The 16,888-nt window shown below is 41.8% G+C and overlaps 1 protein-coding gene across 2 annotated transcripts in view; it reads left to right on the forward strand.

Moving 5' to 3' along the window:
* MID1 (midline 1) overlaps positions 1 to 16,888 on the forward strand; it is a 227,406-nt gene that overhangs the window by 86,748 nt on the left and 123,770 nt on the right. Inside the window, exon 1 of one of the 2 annotated variants that reach the window (XM_044432287.1) lies at positions 5,145 to 5,416. The exons of the other annotated variant lie outside the window; for it this stretch is intronic. The gene's annotated coding sequence lies outside the window, so the exon portion shown is untranslated. Of the gene's footprint in view, positions 1 to 5,144; positions 5,417 to 16,888 lie in introns of those variants that run through there. 2 annotated transcript variants of the gene reach the window in all.

Raw genomic sequence — 16,888 nt, forward strand, 5'->3', positions numbered from 1 at the left:
TCAGAGTTCCCTTCTCTCCACCACCATGGCACCCCCTGCCACACACACACAAGGGTTAGGTTATCTGCCTTTTCCACTTAACAGTATTCCTGGATGTTTTTAAAAACACACACAGGCACACATATGCATATAAAGGATGGAACAAATCTTGCAACTTACTGTAGGTACAACATTTTCTCACTCCCCCACCCAAGCATTATGTATCTGCTGCAGCATAAGAGGCAGCAGCTTTGCTCTTCAAGTACAAATTTATGATGATTTGGTTTTTTGCTTTAATGTTTCCCTTGAGAATTAGAAATCGGAACACTGCCCACATTTCATAAGAATGCAAGAGAAGCCATGCCAGATTGGACCAAGATCCATCTGGTCTGACATTCTGTTCACATAGCAGCCAATCAGATGTCTGCAGACACAAGATATAAGTGCATACAACCCCAGTCCTCTACCAGCTTCACTGGCTTCCCATCAAAGTCCGGGCTCAATTCAAGGTGTTGGTAATCACCTATAAAGCCCTTAACGGCTTGGGACCTGGATATCTAAAGGAACGCCTGCATCCATATTTGCCCTCCCGCCCCTTGAGATTGGCAGCAGAGGCTCTCCTCTGGGAGCCTTCCATGAGAGACATCAGGAAGAAAAGTACCCAGAGGAGGGCTTTCTCTTCAGTGGCGCCTCATCTGTGGAATGCGCTCCCCAGAGAGGTCCGCCTGGTGCCGTCGTTATTTGTTTTTCAGCGTCAGGCTAAGACCTTTTTATTCAAAAAATGTTTTACAATGTTTAATATTTATAGGTTTTAATTGTGCAGCCAGGGTGTTTCTGGGTTTTAATTGTATTGTATAATATTTATTTATTTCTGTGAGCCGTCCCGAGGCTATATAAGCAAGGGGACGGCATACAAAAAACTTTAAATAAATAAATAAATAAATAAATAAATAAATAAAATAGCATCTCCTGCCCATGTTCCCCAGAAACTGGTAGACACAGGCATACGAATATAGCCATCCAGGCTGGTAGCTATTGATAGTTTTCTTATCCATGGATTTATCCAGTCCCTTTTAAAGCCATCCAAACTGGGGGCCATCCTCACTCCTTATGCCAGTAAATTCCATAGTTTAGCTATGTGAAGAAATACTTTTGGCATCCTGAATCACATGCCAAACAGCTTCATGGGTTGACCACAGGTTCCAGTATTATGGTAGAAAGAGAAAAATGTCTTTCATGTCCACCACACAATTATGCTTCTGCATAATTCTGTACACCTCCAACTCATTAGCCACATGAAACAATTGTGCTATTTTAATAGAAAGCCATCCAGTGAAACCTTGACAAGTCAGTTCACACAGAATCTCCATACCCAGCCTACTACATTCAAATTTCTGCGGTAATCATCAGTTAGCAAATGGATGACTCCAGTTTGATGACTCCTTTGAAGGCTTATGAACCTGCTTGATGCACAGAGATATCTGGACTCACTTTAATGAAGAGGAGAGCCCTGCTCACATTCTTTTTAAAAAAATGAAAATACAGCTGCTCTCTCTACTAATGCCTGCTTACAAAGGGATACATATGGAAGGATCTGTGGCACCTTGTACCAGACTACTGTTATCTCCTAACTGACTTTTTTTTTACATTACTTAAGGAGAGTTTAACACAGTAATTTTATGTACAGTAAAAGTAAAGTTATAGTTTTGTCTTCATTATTATGTAATTGAGCTGTCCTGTAAAAGTCAGTCTATGTGGTAAGATTAATAGTTTGCATTTTGAAGTGGGAAGAAGCTACTTCAAGAGTTGTCTCTAAAGGGAAACTGTAAGAGTTGGAACTCAAGAAAATGGCAATCAAAGGTCACCTGCCTGGTTTGATTCTGTGAACTCACCCCAGGTTAGCTCTTTACTTGGGCAGATGCTATAGAAAAGGCAGCATGAAAGTTATAGTAAATCTGCTAGGGTTAATCTGACTAGTGGAAATAAAATCAGGTGTGTGTGAACTAAAACAATGCCAGAAACTATGAGCAAGGGCAATGATAAGAGGCCACCATATTAAACAGCTCTCCAAACAAGGAGTCATTCTTGTCTTATTTTCTAATTTCCTCCATCCCACATATTTCACCTCAGCTTTATTCCAATGGGGGATTTTTTACCAATATGATAAATGAAGATTAATTACATGCAAATGAATAGCCAGGTGCTGAAGGTGGGTTTCCAGTGGTAACCAAAGATAAACAAAAGAATTATCATGTTAATAGGCATATAGTGTTACAATAAAGAATGTCACCTTCTTCTAAAAGCTATTATTACCTCTGTGAGATCACAGCACCAAGCCTTGGTACATCACATAAAACTAACTGCTTTGTCAGTATTATTCTGTACAACATGCAATAGCTTTTAGTATTTCCAAATAAATATACTTTCTAATTGCAAACTGAAACCACTTCTTGGGAGGCAAAGATGGAAAGAAACAACCTGACATAGAATCAATGTATATATTAGATGATATCTCAAGTGTCCTGGGTTTCTCAGAGGAAACGCCCAATATCCAGGAAGAGGAGGAGAAGGAAATAATGAGAGAGAGTCTTCTCCTTAAGTCATTCTCAGATGCAAAGGAAGGAGAACACCTTTTTGAATCGAGCAAAACGTCTCTATCTACCACATTGATTCCTGCTCTCCTTTTTCCTTGAAAGGGAAAAGAAACAATAGAAGTCTGCAGCTGCAAGAACAACAAGACCCTCATAAACATACCCATATACTTTTCAGGGAAAGCATGTTGTTGTTTTTTTATCTTGCGATAACACTGCCTGTATACACTTCAATGTCTTTCTTAATTACACAGCCAGGCATGAATCTCAAGTTGAACTGTCTTGAAAGAACTTCTGAAAAGATCAAGTACTCTGACTCTACTTTTTAGTTCATCATTCTATATAAAAATATAAGTGAATCATCAAAAATTTGATTAGCAATGGAATATAAGTTCTTTTTTTCCAGAAATTGACCTTTATCTCAGGATAGCAAACTTGATCTGAATTTATTCATATGCATAGGTAGTGAGGGAAATTTATTGGATTTAGGTTTGATTTGTTGAAGTTTTAAAGGTGCTATTGCTCTGTTTACATGAATTTGCAAGCTATTTCAATGATATTGTCATGGTCCTGAAGCTACCCAAGATTTTCCCTGTGTTGCCCTTATGGTTTCAAAAGGGAAATCCATTCATATATTTAGATGTGTTCCCTGTGTTCAGAACCTTGCTGAATTTCTGGGGGAACACAGCTGTGATGTTGCTTTGATGTTTCTGAATGGGTATTGTCCTTGTAGCATGGGACATTTCATTTCTGGATTTGTATAGTAAAACAGCTGTTCCCTATTCCTTTTTTAAATGCTGAAACAGTCGCACATTTCTGGGTACACCCTTTTGAAAATGCACAATTCCAATCAAGAAAATTTGTCCCCTCATTTTCTTAAATGCATACAGGTGTGCATACAGGTGAATTGACTGACCTGTATGTATGTCCATGGAAGGAGAAAAGAGTAGAAGAAAAGTAGTAGTAGTGGAGGGGTGGGAAGAAAGTGGCAGAAGGGGAGAAGAAGGAGTAGGTTTACAGTCTGGGGAATGTACCGATGGGCCTGGGGACAGGAGGAAAACTTGGGCAGTGTGATATATACCATGAAATTCTGCATTTAAAGAAAAATGGAACACAATGGACAGCTCCATTGTGGATGGCTCCCGATGATCAGTTCCTCAGTTCTGGTGATGTATTTCCAACATTTCCCTGCTGTTCAGCTGCAAGACATTTCTTAAATTACAAGGCATGAATGGGTAGTGATTTACTCCTCAGTTCGGTGAGTGCAGTTATTGCTGTAGCAAATCCATGATGTTGTTGTTGTTAGCTGTGAAGTCATGTCCGACCCATTGCGACCCCATGGACAACACTCCTCCAGGTCTTCCTGTCCTCCACCATCCCCCGGAGTCCACTTAAGCTCACGCCAACTGCTTCAGTGACTCCATTTAGCCACCTCATTCTCTGCCATCCCCTTCTTCTTTTGCCATCTATTGTTCCCAGCACTGGGCTCTTCTCCAGGGAGTCTTTCTTTCTCATTCGGTGGCCAAAGTGTTTGAGTTTCATCTTCAGGATCTGGTCTTCTAAAGAGCAGACAGGGTTGATCTCCTCTAGGTGGTTTGACTGACTGGTTTGATCGCCTTGCAGTCCAAGGGATGACACATGATAAATCCATGATAAGGGGCCTTTATCCAGACTTCAGATTTGCTTGATTGTACCTTGAGATCAAAAGACAGATTTCCATTTAGAGTAGAACAGATGACCTTCACAACCACCTTCTCAGCTCACTTATGTTTGAGATGTGTGTAAAAAGACACTTGGGGATTTTAGGACTTTCTTTGGAATATGTGCTCTTTGCTTATGTGAACAACCTACCTTCAAAGTAAGGGTCAGAGAGACTAAGCCAAATAAGGGGATAAATAGTCTTTTAAGAAGGCAGATGTTCCTAAGGAATATTTTTTTTTGTTCTCTGGAATATTTAATGTCCAAACCTTTTACTTGAGATTTGAGGCTAAGCTGTAATGACTGCTTTGATTTCTTTTTAAAACATATCTCTGAAAGACTACTGAAAATTAGTATGACTCTTGAAGATCAGGAAGTATATATAAATGTGCTAGTAAAAATGCATGCCCATAGAATATATGGTTTGTGCAGATGCTTAAAAGACACAAGGTTGAATAAATGCAATGCACATTCTTAACAATAATGTTATATTTTGTTTAAAAATAAACCAGTGCCACGGAATTCCCCCAACTTGGTCTGTCCTAGTGACAGTATACAGGAAAGCTGCCTCTTGAGTGACTCTCATAGTTTCAGTTTTCATTTCAAAAATGCCTTATTTATTTTTCTTGGTAAACCTCAGAAGCCCATTGAACCTTAACGGTGGATGCAGCAAAGTTAGATAAGAGTGAAAATAATCTCTTATCCCACAAATTGACTTCCCTCTTTGTAGCCAGAGACACTGTTTCCAGCTGCTTTTCAGTCTCTTAAACCCTTGAAAGCTTTCCTAATCCTCATGTAGGCAGCCTTTACGCGTTATTCCTCCCTCCCCCTTCTCCTGATTGGCGAGGCTATTTCACGGCCTAATTCAGCCAACTACTACATATCTGAGCTGTGATTTGAAATAGGAGCTAGGCGGACAGTTGCTTCTCTGCTCCGGACTTGCAGGAACAAGGCTGCCGAAACTTGACATTGTCTTACGGGCGCTTCTCGGCAGCCCGGGGCGGAGCGCAGGCGAAGGATCCAAGGCGCGCGGGGACGGGAAAGTTGCCTGCTTGTTGGGAACTGGGAAACTGTGGATGGGATTTGCGGGATCCTGAGACTCGCCTGTTTCTTGCTGGATGGATAATGGGAGTCTAAACATGAGGCAGGTAAGGCACGCCCGGCAAAACATCCGGCACTCTTTCGGGTGCCAAGGGAGAGGGACAGAGAGGCTAGAGAGAATCATGCTTTGTTTGCGTAGTGGAAGCGGCGGGGTGGCGGCTGAATGCGGCTGTCTCTGTCTCTTGCCTCCAGTTCGCACTCCTTTTCGAGTTTTTCGCCCAGTTTCCCCTCGCGAGTCGTTGGCGACGTCATTTGCAGGGCATTGTGCGTTTCTGAGCAGGCTCTGAATAATCCTGTCGCGGCACGGGCGCCTGGCCCCCGTTCGCCTTGCGGGGTGGCCCCCCAACTTGGAGCTGAGCCTCATCTGTGCTCGCCCCAACTGCGTGCGTCTCCGCAGGCGCGCCATCCACAGTAGCGGGAACGACGCCTAGCATCTCTCTCTTACTTTGTGTCTTTCGTCACCTTTTGCTCATCACATTCTTGGGCTCTTCCTTAAGGAGGTTTCAAAAAAATGCGGAAGAAACACTGGTTCTTTTTCTAGGTCACCAGATCCAAGAATAAACCAAATAGGTATTTGTTTTTCTTAGCAAAGTTTTCAGCAACAAGTCCAAAACTGTGTTCTATTTTTATTGCTTCATAGCTACTGTGTTCCGTTTTTAAAGAGCCTTGATAGATCTGAACTGTTAAAGTGAATTTTGCCTATTAACTATGCCTGTTTGGGGGCAAATAAAATAAAATAAAATAAAATAATTAACACCTGTAATACTCCCTTCCAGTCTGTGAATGAGCACTAAAGTGGCTGTGGATTCTTTTGTGTGTGTGTGTGAGAGGGGTGGGGGGGAGATCTTCATACAAGTAGCTCTCTATATTCATGAACTAGCCTAAAGAGAAAAGGGGATTTCCACCTGTAAGGCAACTAGAACATTTAATGCCCTTTCAATTTGTAGAAAGCATGATGGGAATATATTAACTGAGATCAAAGTCATTTCACAAACAATGAAGGGAAAAACCACTTCTGGTGAATTTGGCCACCCAGAGATGATGAGTTGGCGTGCTTTATAGGAAAGTAATTTATTATGTGCTCTCAATCAGATCATTGTCCAAGCAATGGCTGGAGCATCCTGGGATTTATTACCACCAGAGGGAGCTTTCTTGAAGGAAGGAAGGTTTTTAAAAAAAGAAGCTAAAGGAGCATTGAAAAAATATCATGTGTGCTCTTTCAAAAGAACAGGGTGCTTTTACCCCCACAAGTTTTGTGTGGGTTAGGATGCTCCTGGTTAAAGTTCAAGATTGCTTTTTTCTTTTTTAACAAAGGCAGATGTATAGAATGCTTGGTGAGTATTAGGGGAACTGGCAAAATGCAATAACGGAAAGAATAAAGAGGCATTTTAAAAAGAAATGGCTGGTAAGAAAATGGAATGCTCCTGAGTCGCGTTAATGAGCTTAAAAGGGAAAGAGTATATAGAGCATGACATTTTGCCTCATTAGTTGGGCCCATCTCATCATCTACACAGCTCCAGTCCTCAACTTATTTTCCTCTGGGTGGTGATTTATCCACTTAGGAAAACTACTACATGAGTTCATTGTAGCTTTCTCAAGCACACTTAATGCTGCTTAAAATATAATACTGGCTTGAGGAAAAGCTACCTATGACACTTCTTACATGCTTCTCTTCAGTGTTGTAGCCATGGGTGCACCAAGGCTCACTAGAGAACTGTGCATGTTCATAGAATCATGGCATCATAGAATAGTAAGGTTAGAAGGAGCCCAGAAGGCCATTCGGTCCAAACTCCTGCTGTGCAGGACGCCAGTTTCACCATCCCACTATTATTTTTCGTTGATCTCAGAAGCTACACCAGTGATGCAAAACATCTCATTCAGTTGCTCAGTAGACATTGCTGGCATGTTCTGTAAGAATCCTGAACAGTGAAGGTTTTGCAGTGAACATGTCTGAGCAGGAGAGGCTGCCTGTAAATGGAGTCTAATGAAATATTCTCCAGAGCCAGAGTGTGTGCTTCTGCATCTTTACATTACGGTGAATAGACCTTCTTCTGAGTCAGCCATGCTAATTCTTTGATAGTTTAATTGCTAGTTAATGCTATTACAAGAGAACTGCTGAGTCCTGTGCATATGTTTTAACAGCTCTGTGCTTGGACGTGAGGCCCACTGAGAGGTAAGGCACGTACACCTGCTGCAGTCCTGAGCACACTTACTACAGGATAACTACACACAATGGGACTTACTGCTCAGTAAACGTGTATGGTGAAATCCTAAGCATGTTTACTCAGAAGTAAGTCTGCAGCCTTTGGATGGGCATTCAATACATGGATAGGCATGCTATAATGTCTGGCTTACAGCTGAGCTGAGATGGTCTATTTCCTCTTTTGGTATATTTAGCGAAATATCCATGTTTGTGTGCCAAACAAAATTTAATCATCCCAGCTAATCGATGAGTTAACATACTGCAGCAGATGGAACAGTTCATGCATATCCTGACAGAGATTGGCATTTTTCTCATGCTTAGTGGAAGTTTGCATAACTAACATCTCATTGAAAAACTGGCAGTTCGGTTCATTGAAATAAGAGTGGGGGGAACCCCCCCCCCCAGCCATGAGTATATTGAAAGGTTCTTCTAATCTGAAATTTATAAATAAAATGACAGCAGGACACAGGCTGGTTATCTGCTATCTTCCAATTTCTTATGACAATGGTGGATTTATTAACTCACTCAAAGTGATGTGGCTTTACTCTGAAATAGAACCCTATAATCATTTTGTATAGATAAATGATCTTGACCACTGCAGAATGCATATCCCCCAAAACAGCACAGAAGCATAGAACTGTGCCAGGCAGCTGACCATTCTTCCGGAAGAGCAAGAATTAGCACAGAAATGCAATATGTTGCCAATCGCACTGATAAGATTCAACCTTCTCAAAAGAGAGGCAAGCCAGATTCTAGAGGAAGTCACAGTACAGTATTGATTATATGGCTACCTATGGAAAAGCAGGATGTAAGTTATTAAATATACTTGTGGGATGGAGCGAGCTATGAAAAATCATAAGAACCAACATTTATGAAGGAATAATTCTCAAACACTCTCTGTGCTGATGATTGCAGAGGATTACTGACTGTATACTCAATTTTATTATCACAAGACTCTATGTGAAAGCTTGAGCTGAGAGTGAGTAGCTGGCCCAAAGTCACCCTGTGAGCTTCATGTCCAAGTTGGAACTAGAACCTGGATCTCCCAAGTCCCTAGACTTTGAAAATTAGAACAGCCAAGATTAAGATAGAAAAGGTTTATTTGTTTAATGCATTTTTGACCCACTCCTCACCTGCACTTGGCTTACAACCTATCAGCAAAAGTGACAGTCTCTCCTAAGGATGAACTTCACTCTAATATGTTTTCCTCTTTCCTTGTATATCATACATAAGTGGACTGTGGGCAGGCTGCTGGAATGGCTTTGCTTCTCTGTTCACTTCCCATGAGTGGAAATGAGTCCAACTGGAGCAGGCCTTAATGCTCTTTTTGCCTGCTCCTGTTTTGGGGAAAGTCCAGAAGTTTTAGGTCTCCCCAAAGTCAACTCTATTTTTTTTTCCATCCCAGAAAATGGCAGGATGCTATTTTCGCGGCTGAAACAGTGTGCACAGCATTGCTATTGCATCAACAATACTGAACATACCAGAGATTAAACCCTCTTGAACACAATGAAATTTACTTCCAAGTAAATATGCAAAGCATTGTCCTGTTAGTAGACTTCCTTGGATTATGTTTTTGGTACAGATTTTTAATGTTTTCTTTCTGAATTATTTTTGATGGGAAATAGATCACACAAATTTTAGTAGCAACATTTATTTGCTACTTATTTCTTATACTTATATCCCTCCTTTTTTCCTTTAAGGAAGTCAATGTGCTTTACAATAATCCTACTTTTCAAGCTTATCCTTACAGTAATGCCATGATATAGATTTGTCAGCAACTGTCATCCAGTGATTGGGACCAAGTGAGGACTAGAACCCGGATCTTCCAAGTTCCAGTAAAACAGTCCATCACACTGGCTCTCCTTTAGAACACTTACTCAAGATGCTCACAGCAATGATTTACTTGAAAACTGGAGAGGGCACTGTGGTACCTTCTAAAGACTGTGTAGATTTAGACCTTAAATATTAGGTATTTCATTAGAAGTTAGAGTTGCTTTCTTCCAAATCAGTTATCTATTTTTTTTAAAATACAAACTCTTAAGACATGTCATCATTATTACACTGCATTTAATCCTACCCTTTCCCCTCTTGCAAGGATCCTAAGGCAGTTTACATAGCCCCATTTTATCCTCATCACAAGAACTCTGTGAGGAAAGTTTGGCTGAGAGTGAGCTTCAAATTGAAATGGGCACTAGAACCTGGATCTCCTAGGTCTCCTGTCAAACAGTATAACAGCTCAGATTGCTTCTAAACAAAAGGAAGTAAGATTGCATGTAAGTGAATGCTTTTAGGAGTAGAAGACCTACAAGATTGTTCAGAGGAAAAAGAAAATGAATTTTTTAAAAGAACTTAATCTATCTACAATTAGCATGTCTGACAATGTAATTGTCTACATCTATAAGAAGAAAGGCTATTCAGTTCAATGGGATTCACTGAAAGCTCAGATGAACATAGGTTTTTACCCTAAATCCCACTTATGTCAGTGGACATGTTAAGCATGTGCTTAATTTTCTGATTTTGGAACCAATCAATCCCAAAAATGCTTAAGTTTTCATTACTTCTGTTATATCACAACTATGGCTGTATAGCTCGTACATTACATATTTTATCAAAGAGTCGATGGGAATTTTGTAGCTTATACTTTCATTGCCCATTTTCATTACCAAACCCTTTCACTTTAATAATTTAATCCTAGCTTTAAAAAGCATCATTCTTTTCTTTGTTTAAACTGAAATGTTAACCTCAACTCTTACAGGGTATTTCTCCTATCCTTTTGTACTGTTTCCCTGACTGAAAGAAAAATGTGCTATTTGTCTGAGAAGGTTGCTGTTGTATTTCATAAATAATAAAGGGAAAAATGCATGGAGTTCATAGGCTGAGAGTGTATCAGTTAATTAGTGGCTGGACATTACCCAGTAGGAAGTCTGGCAAGGTTTTTATGTGTGTTTGTTTGTGTGTGCATGTGTGTGTGTGTATGTGTGTTGTCTGCTTTCTTTGATCACTTGTGTGGTAAATAGACATGCAGAGTAGCTATGGCAACATGTGCTGTAGGTTTGTGGGAACAGGGGAGACTCAATCACTCAACAAAGGATAGTTTGTTAGAATAGTTGGTTATGATTACAAAAAGGTGGTAACAATCAGGCTATTTAAAAACATACGTTCTGGGAGGAAAATGCACATTTATGTTACCAATTTAAAAGCAAAATATGTTTCTGCAACTACAAAGGGTTTGCTATGGTGCAAAAGGGAAGCAGAAAGAAATAACAAAGTTTATTTTAAAAAGAAAAAAATAATTTATCCTTTCATAGAATGAAGTGGGTGAATGCTTGTGGAGGGTTCATGCATTGCACTGAAACCAAAACAAACAAACAAACAAACATAAAAAATATCATAGGCAGAAAGGATTCAAGGATCCCAAAACCTTGGAAGAATAGCTTTCTGAAAACCTCTAAACATTTCTTTGCATGCTTTCTTAAACTTCTGATCATAAAATACCTATTTCAGCTTCCAGCCTGTAGGGGTCAGACTTGAAATTTAATTGTAGTGAAAGCCAAATGCAAACCTGTGGGAATACAAAGGAATGCTGCTTTCTGTATTAGTCTGGCATTGTTGATTTATCAAATACTAAATAAACTTGTTAATTAAATTGTGCAATGAATGGATGTTTAAAACATGAACATTTTATCATACATTGAGCCAAACATATAGATTCAAATTATGTAGCTTCATCTGATTAGCCCTATGGACTGCAGAATGTCCAACAGCAGGAAATGTCTGTTAGGCTGTACTTCAGTATAGCAGCCCTCCACAAACTGATGCCCTCCCGGCATTGTAGACTAGAACGCTAATCAAGTATGCCATTTGTGTTGGATTCAGGCAAAATCATTATACCTGAAAGATCCTACTCAAAATAAAAATCCCACCAAATGCCAATCTTACCTGACAGAAAGCTACCTGAGGTACAACGTGGGTCTGTCAACTGATTGCCTTCTTATCAGGCTTGACCTATGTATATTAATTCCCACTAATTCTCTAAAGACCAAGCCATCATTTAGTGCTCTGGGGGAATCTGGGTGAACCTCATTTTTGCACATGCCCAAAGGGAAGGGATTGGAAGTATCCAGTATATAATTCAAATTAACTGAGGTATGTCATTACATCTAACAAACTGTGATGCATTTACAGTTATTCATTCTGACTCATGCTAATAAATCATAAGCCCTCCCTGAATTTGCAGAGTCAACACATGGAGAGAAGGAGCACCATAACCTATGCTCCCTCCTCAGGCACTTCTGTCATGCTTCACTATGGGGAATGATAGTCTGGAGGCTCTCCACCTGACTCCGTGCATCTAGAAAGGCCAGTGTTCTTAAGCATGTGGAGAGCCTTCAGTGGCAGAGGAGACCATCAGACCATCCTTCTTGAATACAGCTGAAGAAGCATGAGCATGGAGGTGGGACTAATGTGCACCTTCTCTTCACATGTTGATTCTACAGCGAACCCGAATTCAGGAATAGGGTTTATGATTTGTTGGCATGACCCAGGATTAAAACCCACAAATGGTAGGTTTTTTTACAAAATGTTTTTGGCTTGTTGGATAGTTCAAGCAGGGTTGTAGTTTAAATGGTGCTTCCTGGTGTGAGCATACTAACAAACAGAAAACATAGGAACGCTTACTAAGCGTTATGCATTGTCCATTTAGCCGTATATTGTGAATATTGGCAGATAATGAACCTGGGACTTTATGCACCCACAGTGTGTGGTCTGCTACTGAACCGTGGCACATGTCTTTAATAGCTTGATCTAGATGATGCTATAGGTGGAGTGGATGAGGTCAGTCCTTGCTAGAGTCCCAGGCAGACCCATGCATATAGCCCTAAACTATGGTTTAATGTGTGTCTTTGAGTGTCAGCTAAATCAATTACTATGTTGGGTCACTTATTGTCCTAGAAACTGTCATGGTGGCTCAGAATGGCAGCTGAGTGGCAGTAATCCTGAAGTGGATGTGAAGGTTTTAAGGAAGTCAGGAATAGACAGACATGCTGGCAAAATGTGGGAGACCCAGACTGTTTGGCTTTACAAACAGCCTTTATTGTCAGTGTCTTCATAAAACTGCAGAAGAGAAGAAATGAGGCTGGACTTTGAAACACCTTTATTTTTTATTACAATGCGAGAGCTTCCAGATGGAGCTTTTCTGAAATTGCCCTGCCTCATTCTTGAAATTTTATAGGGGTCTAGATTGTGTCATCCCTTATTTGTAATCATTCCATGTTTCCTCACTGCTGCTTCTGTCATTTTCTTTCCAGAGGAATTGTGTTAAGCAAGAAGAGATAGTGTATTATGTCTTTTGATTTGATTAGTAGCTCTAGGAGCCATCCCTCTGGAACCAGCCTGTGATTTGAATTACCATGTAACATAAATGCTAAGTATCACTGTTAAAGACCTTCATAGAAGTAGTTTAAAAATGAAAATGTACAGTATTGAAAAGTATTTACTGCACCCAGGGTGAGACAGAAAATAAAGAACCCTGAATTATGAGCAGGCTATTTTTTATCAATTGTGAATTATTTATTGTTTATTTCTCTGTTATATTTTAATCTTGGTTTATTGGAAATGAAATGGAGGGCTGGATTCAGTGGTTGCTTTGCTGATGTGCTCATTCATTACAGCTGTGAAGGAAGCTTGCAGTTTGGCTGAAAATGTACTATGAAACCTTTTAATACTTTTACACCTTGGATACACACATGTGCGTGCACACACACTATACTATACTATACACTCTATATGACACTTGTATTCTACCTTAGGATGGAATCCTATGCAAGTTTAAACAGAAAGAAGACTTCCAGCTTCCAGCTGGGGCACTAGGAGTAATAGGGCTTTTTTCCTATCAAAACCTGCATGGGATTGTGTCCTTAGACTTCTAAGTCTTTTAAATACTGTCTGATTTCTGCCTTTCAGTATTATCTTTAAAGGTTAAAAAAAGGAGATAAACTATACCAGTGAAATGTACCCGTGCATACATTTTCTTCTATTTTATGTCAATTTTTTAGGAGCATAAATTTACAGTCTGCAAACCTTTGTGATTCTTAGCCCTTTTTTCCTGTGATCACAATGTCCCTCAGGCCCAGGCAAATAGGCGGGTTTTCCTTTTCTGATTCAGTGCCTCTGTCTGTTCTCTATTTCATTGTACTTGTAATAAGGAAAAGGATATGAACAGTGTCTTTCTTGATAACATCCCAATTCAGTTTGTTGGTCAATTAGATTGACTTCCAGTGAAATTTACTTGTAGATATTACAAATGAAACTGCTGTACTGTGAGTCAAAACATGGTTGCTTCTAGCTCAATATTATCTACTCCAGTGGAACTTTCCCAACTGCACTATGTGGGACCCTAAGGCATGCTGACAGTTTGCATTTTGACCTCTGCAAAGGTGTCTGTAAAGGTGTTTGTAGAGTCTACAAAGGTGGCTAATCATAAAGAACAGACAGTCAAACTATACATCAGTACCCTTAGAGTTCCTTCTGTGAAGTAAGAAGGAGTTGTTCTTTCTAAAGCCAGGTTTGTTGCAGATATCTTCAAATTGTATAGAATTTGAGAACCACCATGCCAAAATCAAAAGCCTTTTGTTAGGAATTATATCCCTTAACACGAGGAAGGACTATGTTTGTTAAACTACCCAACAGCAGGACAAAAAAGAAATAATCACCTTGGTTATTTCTTTCATATCACATGCACACCACCTAGCTTGTGGAGCTGAAATGAAGAATTGGCACTGTAAGAAAGCATGCTAGCTGTCTTTGGTGGAAAGTTTGTGAATTTGAGTCTCTTCTTCGTTGTGGCCTCTGTGCATCACACATATGGGTTGCTGCGCCCAGTGTCCACCATTTGCGACTGCCGTTCGCTGTGCCTCGTGCCTATTCGTCTCTCGCTATAGATCTGTGCCTCTTCGTTGTTTTTTTCTCAAAAACCTTAAACTCCTCTTGCTCCAAGTTTGTTCTTCTTTCCGATTCTGTCCATTTTCTTCTTAAATTATCTTCTCTATATATATAAAAAAGCAAAAAAAAAACCCAACAAAAATATTATCTTACCCTCTATACTGTCCTCTTTCTTCATTTTTCCACGATGGCGCAGCGGGCGGCATTCTGCAAATGTATTGAATGTGGATCTAAAATGTCGCCAGTTGATCCACATGATCTATGCCTCCTCTGCCTTGGCGAGGGGCATAGGACCGACAAATGCGGTCATTGCTTGGTGTTTACCAAGCAGGCGCAGAAAAACAGAGAGAATCGTCTCAGGAAGCTCCTATGGGATCAGGCATTAATGCAGTCTGACCAACTGCTCCTACGGCCTGGTTCCTCTTCGTCCGCGCCTCCTCAGCGCTCTTCCTCCACCATGAGTGCTCCGGCGAAGCGTCCTTCCTCGACCTCTGCCGATCCTCTGCAGCGTCCTTCGGACGAAGGCGCTGCTTCTATGGAGGCTCAGTCACTGCCTTCTCTCCCGGCTAAAAAACGGGAGAAGCACAAGCATACCGGTCTGGATAAACCTTCCACCCATAAGAAGCTGAGGAAGGAGAAGGTGGATAAGAGCAAGAGCAAGAAACCTGACCGCCCAAAACACCAGGGCTCAGGTTCATTGGGCTTTTTGGTACTGATGGCCGCCATGGTACCGACCCCCTTGGGACCGGCCCTGCAACTCGTTATGCAGGTGATTCCACCGGGATCCCCCAGGCCAACCACTAGGCCTGAGAGCGGGCCTCCCCAGCAACAGGAGGAGCTGCTTCGGGAGTCCATCTCTGATGGTGAGATCAGAAACTCCCTGCCGAGGGACCGCTCGCCAACACCTATGCCACCGACTGAACCTGATGTGGCCTCACCATTACCTCCCAGATGTCGCAGCCTTTCATCCGAACATCGAGATGAGAGTTGGTTGATTCCAGGATATGGTGCTCCCCCTGGCTGGGGTGGTTACCAACCATATCCCTATTTTCCTCAGGATCATAGATCACCATCAGTCCCGAGGGACGTACCATCCACCTCCAGGTGTACGGAGACGAGGCACCCAACCTCCCCTGAAACCTCCTCCTCAAGCGAAAACTGGCCACGTTACGTGGAAGACTCCGAGGATTCGGAGGTCGACTCCACATCCCCTGATGTGGCTGTCGCATACCAAGGGCCTGCTTCACCCGACGAACCTCATGTCTCTTTCACAGAGCTCATGTCCCGCTTAGTTCGTTCGCTTGAAATCGAAGCTCATCAACAGCCAGGCCCCTCTACAGATCGGTTTTATGATGTCGTTCGGGGAGAGCAGTCCACATCCATAGCTCTGCCGCTTATAACTACACTCCGCCAGGCTATGGTCCAGCCCTGGGACCAGCCGGCCCAACCACAAGCTATCTCCCGCAGATATGAGGCCATGTATAGAGTTCGTGACAATGACATTCCCTTCCTGCTCTGTCACACGAAACCGAACTCTCTTGTGGTTGAATCCTCCCAGGGCAGGGAGTCCAGGGGACATACCGCTCCTCGGGACAAGGAAGGGAGGAAAATCGATATGCTCGCGTGCCAAGTCTATGCGACCTCTGGACTCGGCGTGCGCATATCGAACTACGAAGCGACACTGGCACGTTACCAGTACTTTATCATGCAGAAGCTGGATAACGTTAATTCCTCCCTTCCAGACCACCAAGCGGACCTTGCCAGGGTTTTCATTAAGGAGGCGATGCAGGTGGCGGTGCAACAGTTGTCTACTGCTCGTCATCATGTAGACACCGATTCAAGGGCCCTCATCAATGCCATCTCGTTACGCCGACATGCGTGGCTGCGCAATTGCAATTTCCCCAATGAGATGAAGTGCAGAATCGAGGAAATTTGACGGTACCAGTCTGTTCCACCAGAAAACCGACTGCAAATTAAAGGCGACTCACGAATCACGCCTAACTGCACACCGCATGGAGCTCCTGCAAAAACGTAAGTGGCAGTGGCCTCGGTCTTCCTACCGGAACCAACCATACTATCCGCGCCAGCAAAACTACTCTCGTCAGCAATATCAACAACGGCAGCATTGGAGACAGCAAACACAACAGCGTTTTTCCTAAGGCCGTCGGCAATTCGATACCAATAAACGCCCACATTGATGGCTTGGGCGAACCATCCCCTCTTTCCCAATACCACCTTCCCTTCTCCCTTTTGGGAACCGGCTCCAGGGCTGACTCCCCATTTGGGAGTCCATTACATCTGATAGGTGGGTGTTATCTATCATCCAGTTTGGATATAGGATAGAATTTGATGTTATCCCTCCTTCGAGCCTGATCCG

This window comes from Varanus komodoensis, unplaced genomic scaffold (assembly GCF_004798865.1).
Source record: "Varanus komodoensis strain SLA01 unplaced genomic scaffold, ASM479886v1 scaffold1, whole genome shotgun sequence".
NCBI classification, from domain to species: Eukaryota; Metazoa; Chordata; class Lepidosauria; order Squamata; family Varanidae; genus Varanus; species Varanus komodoensis.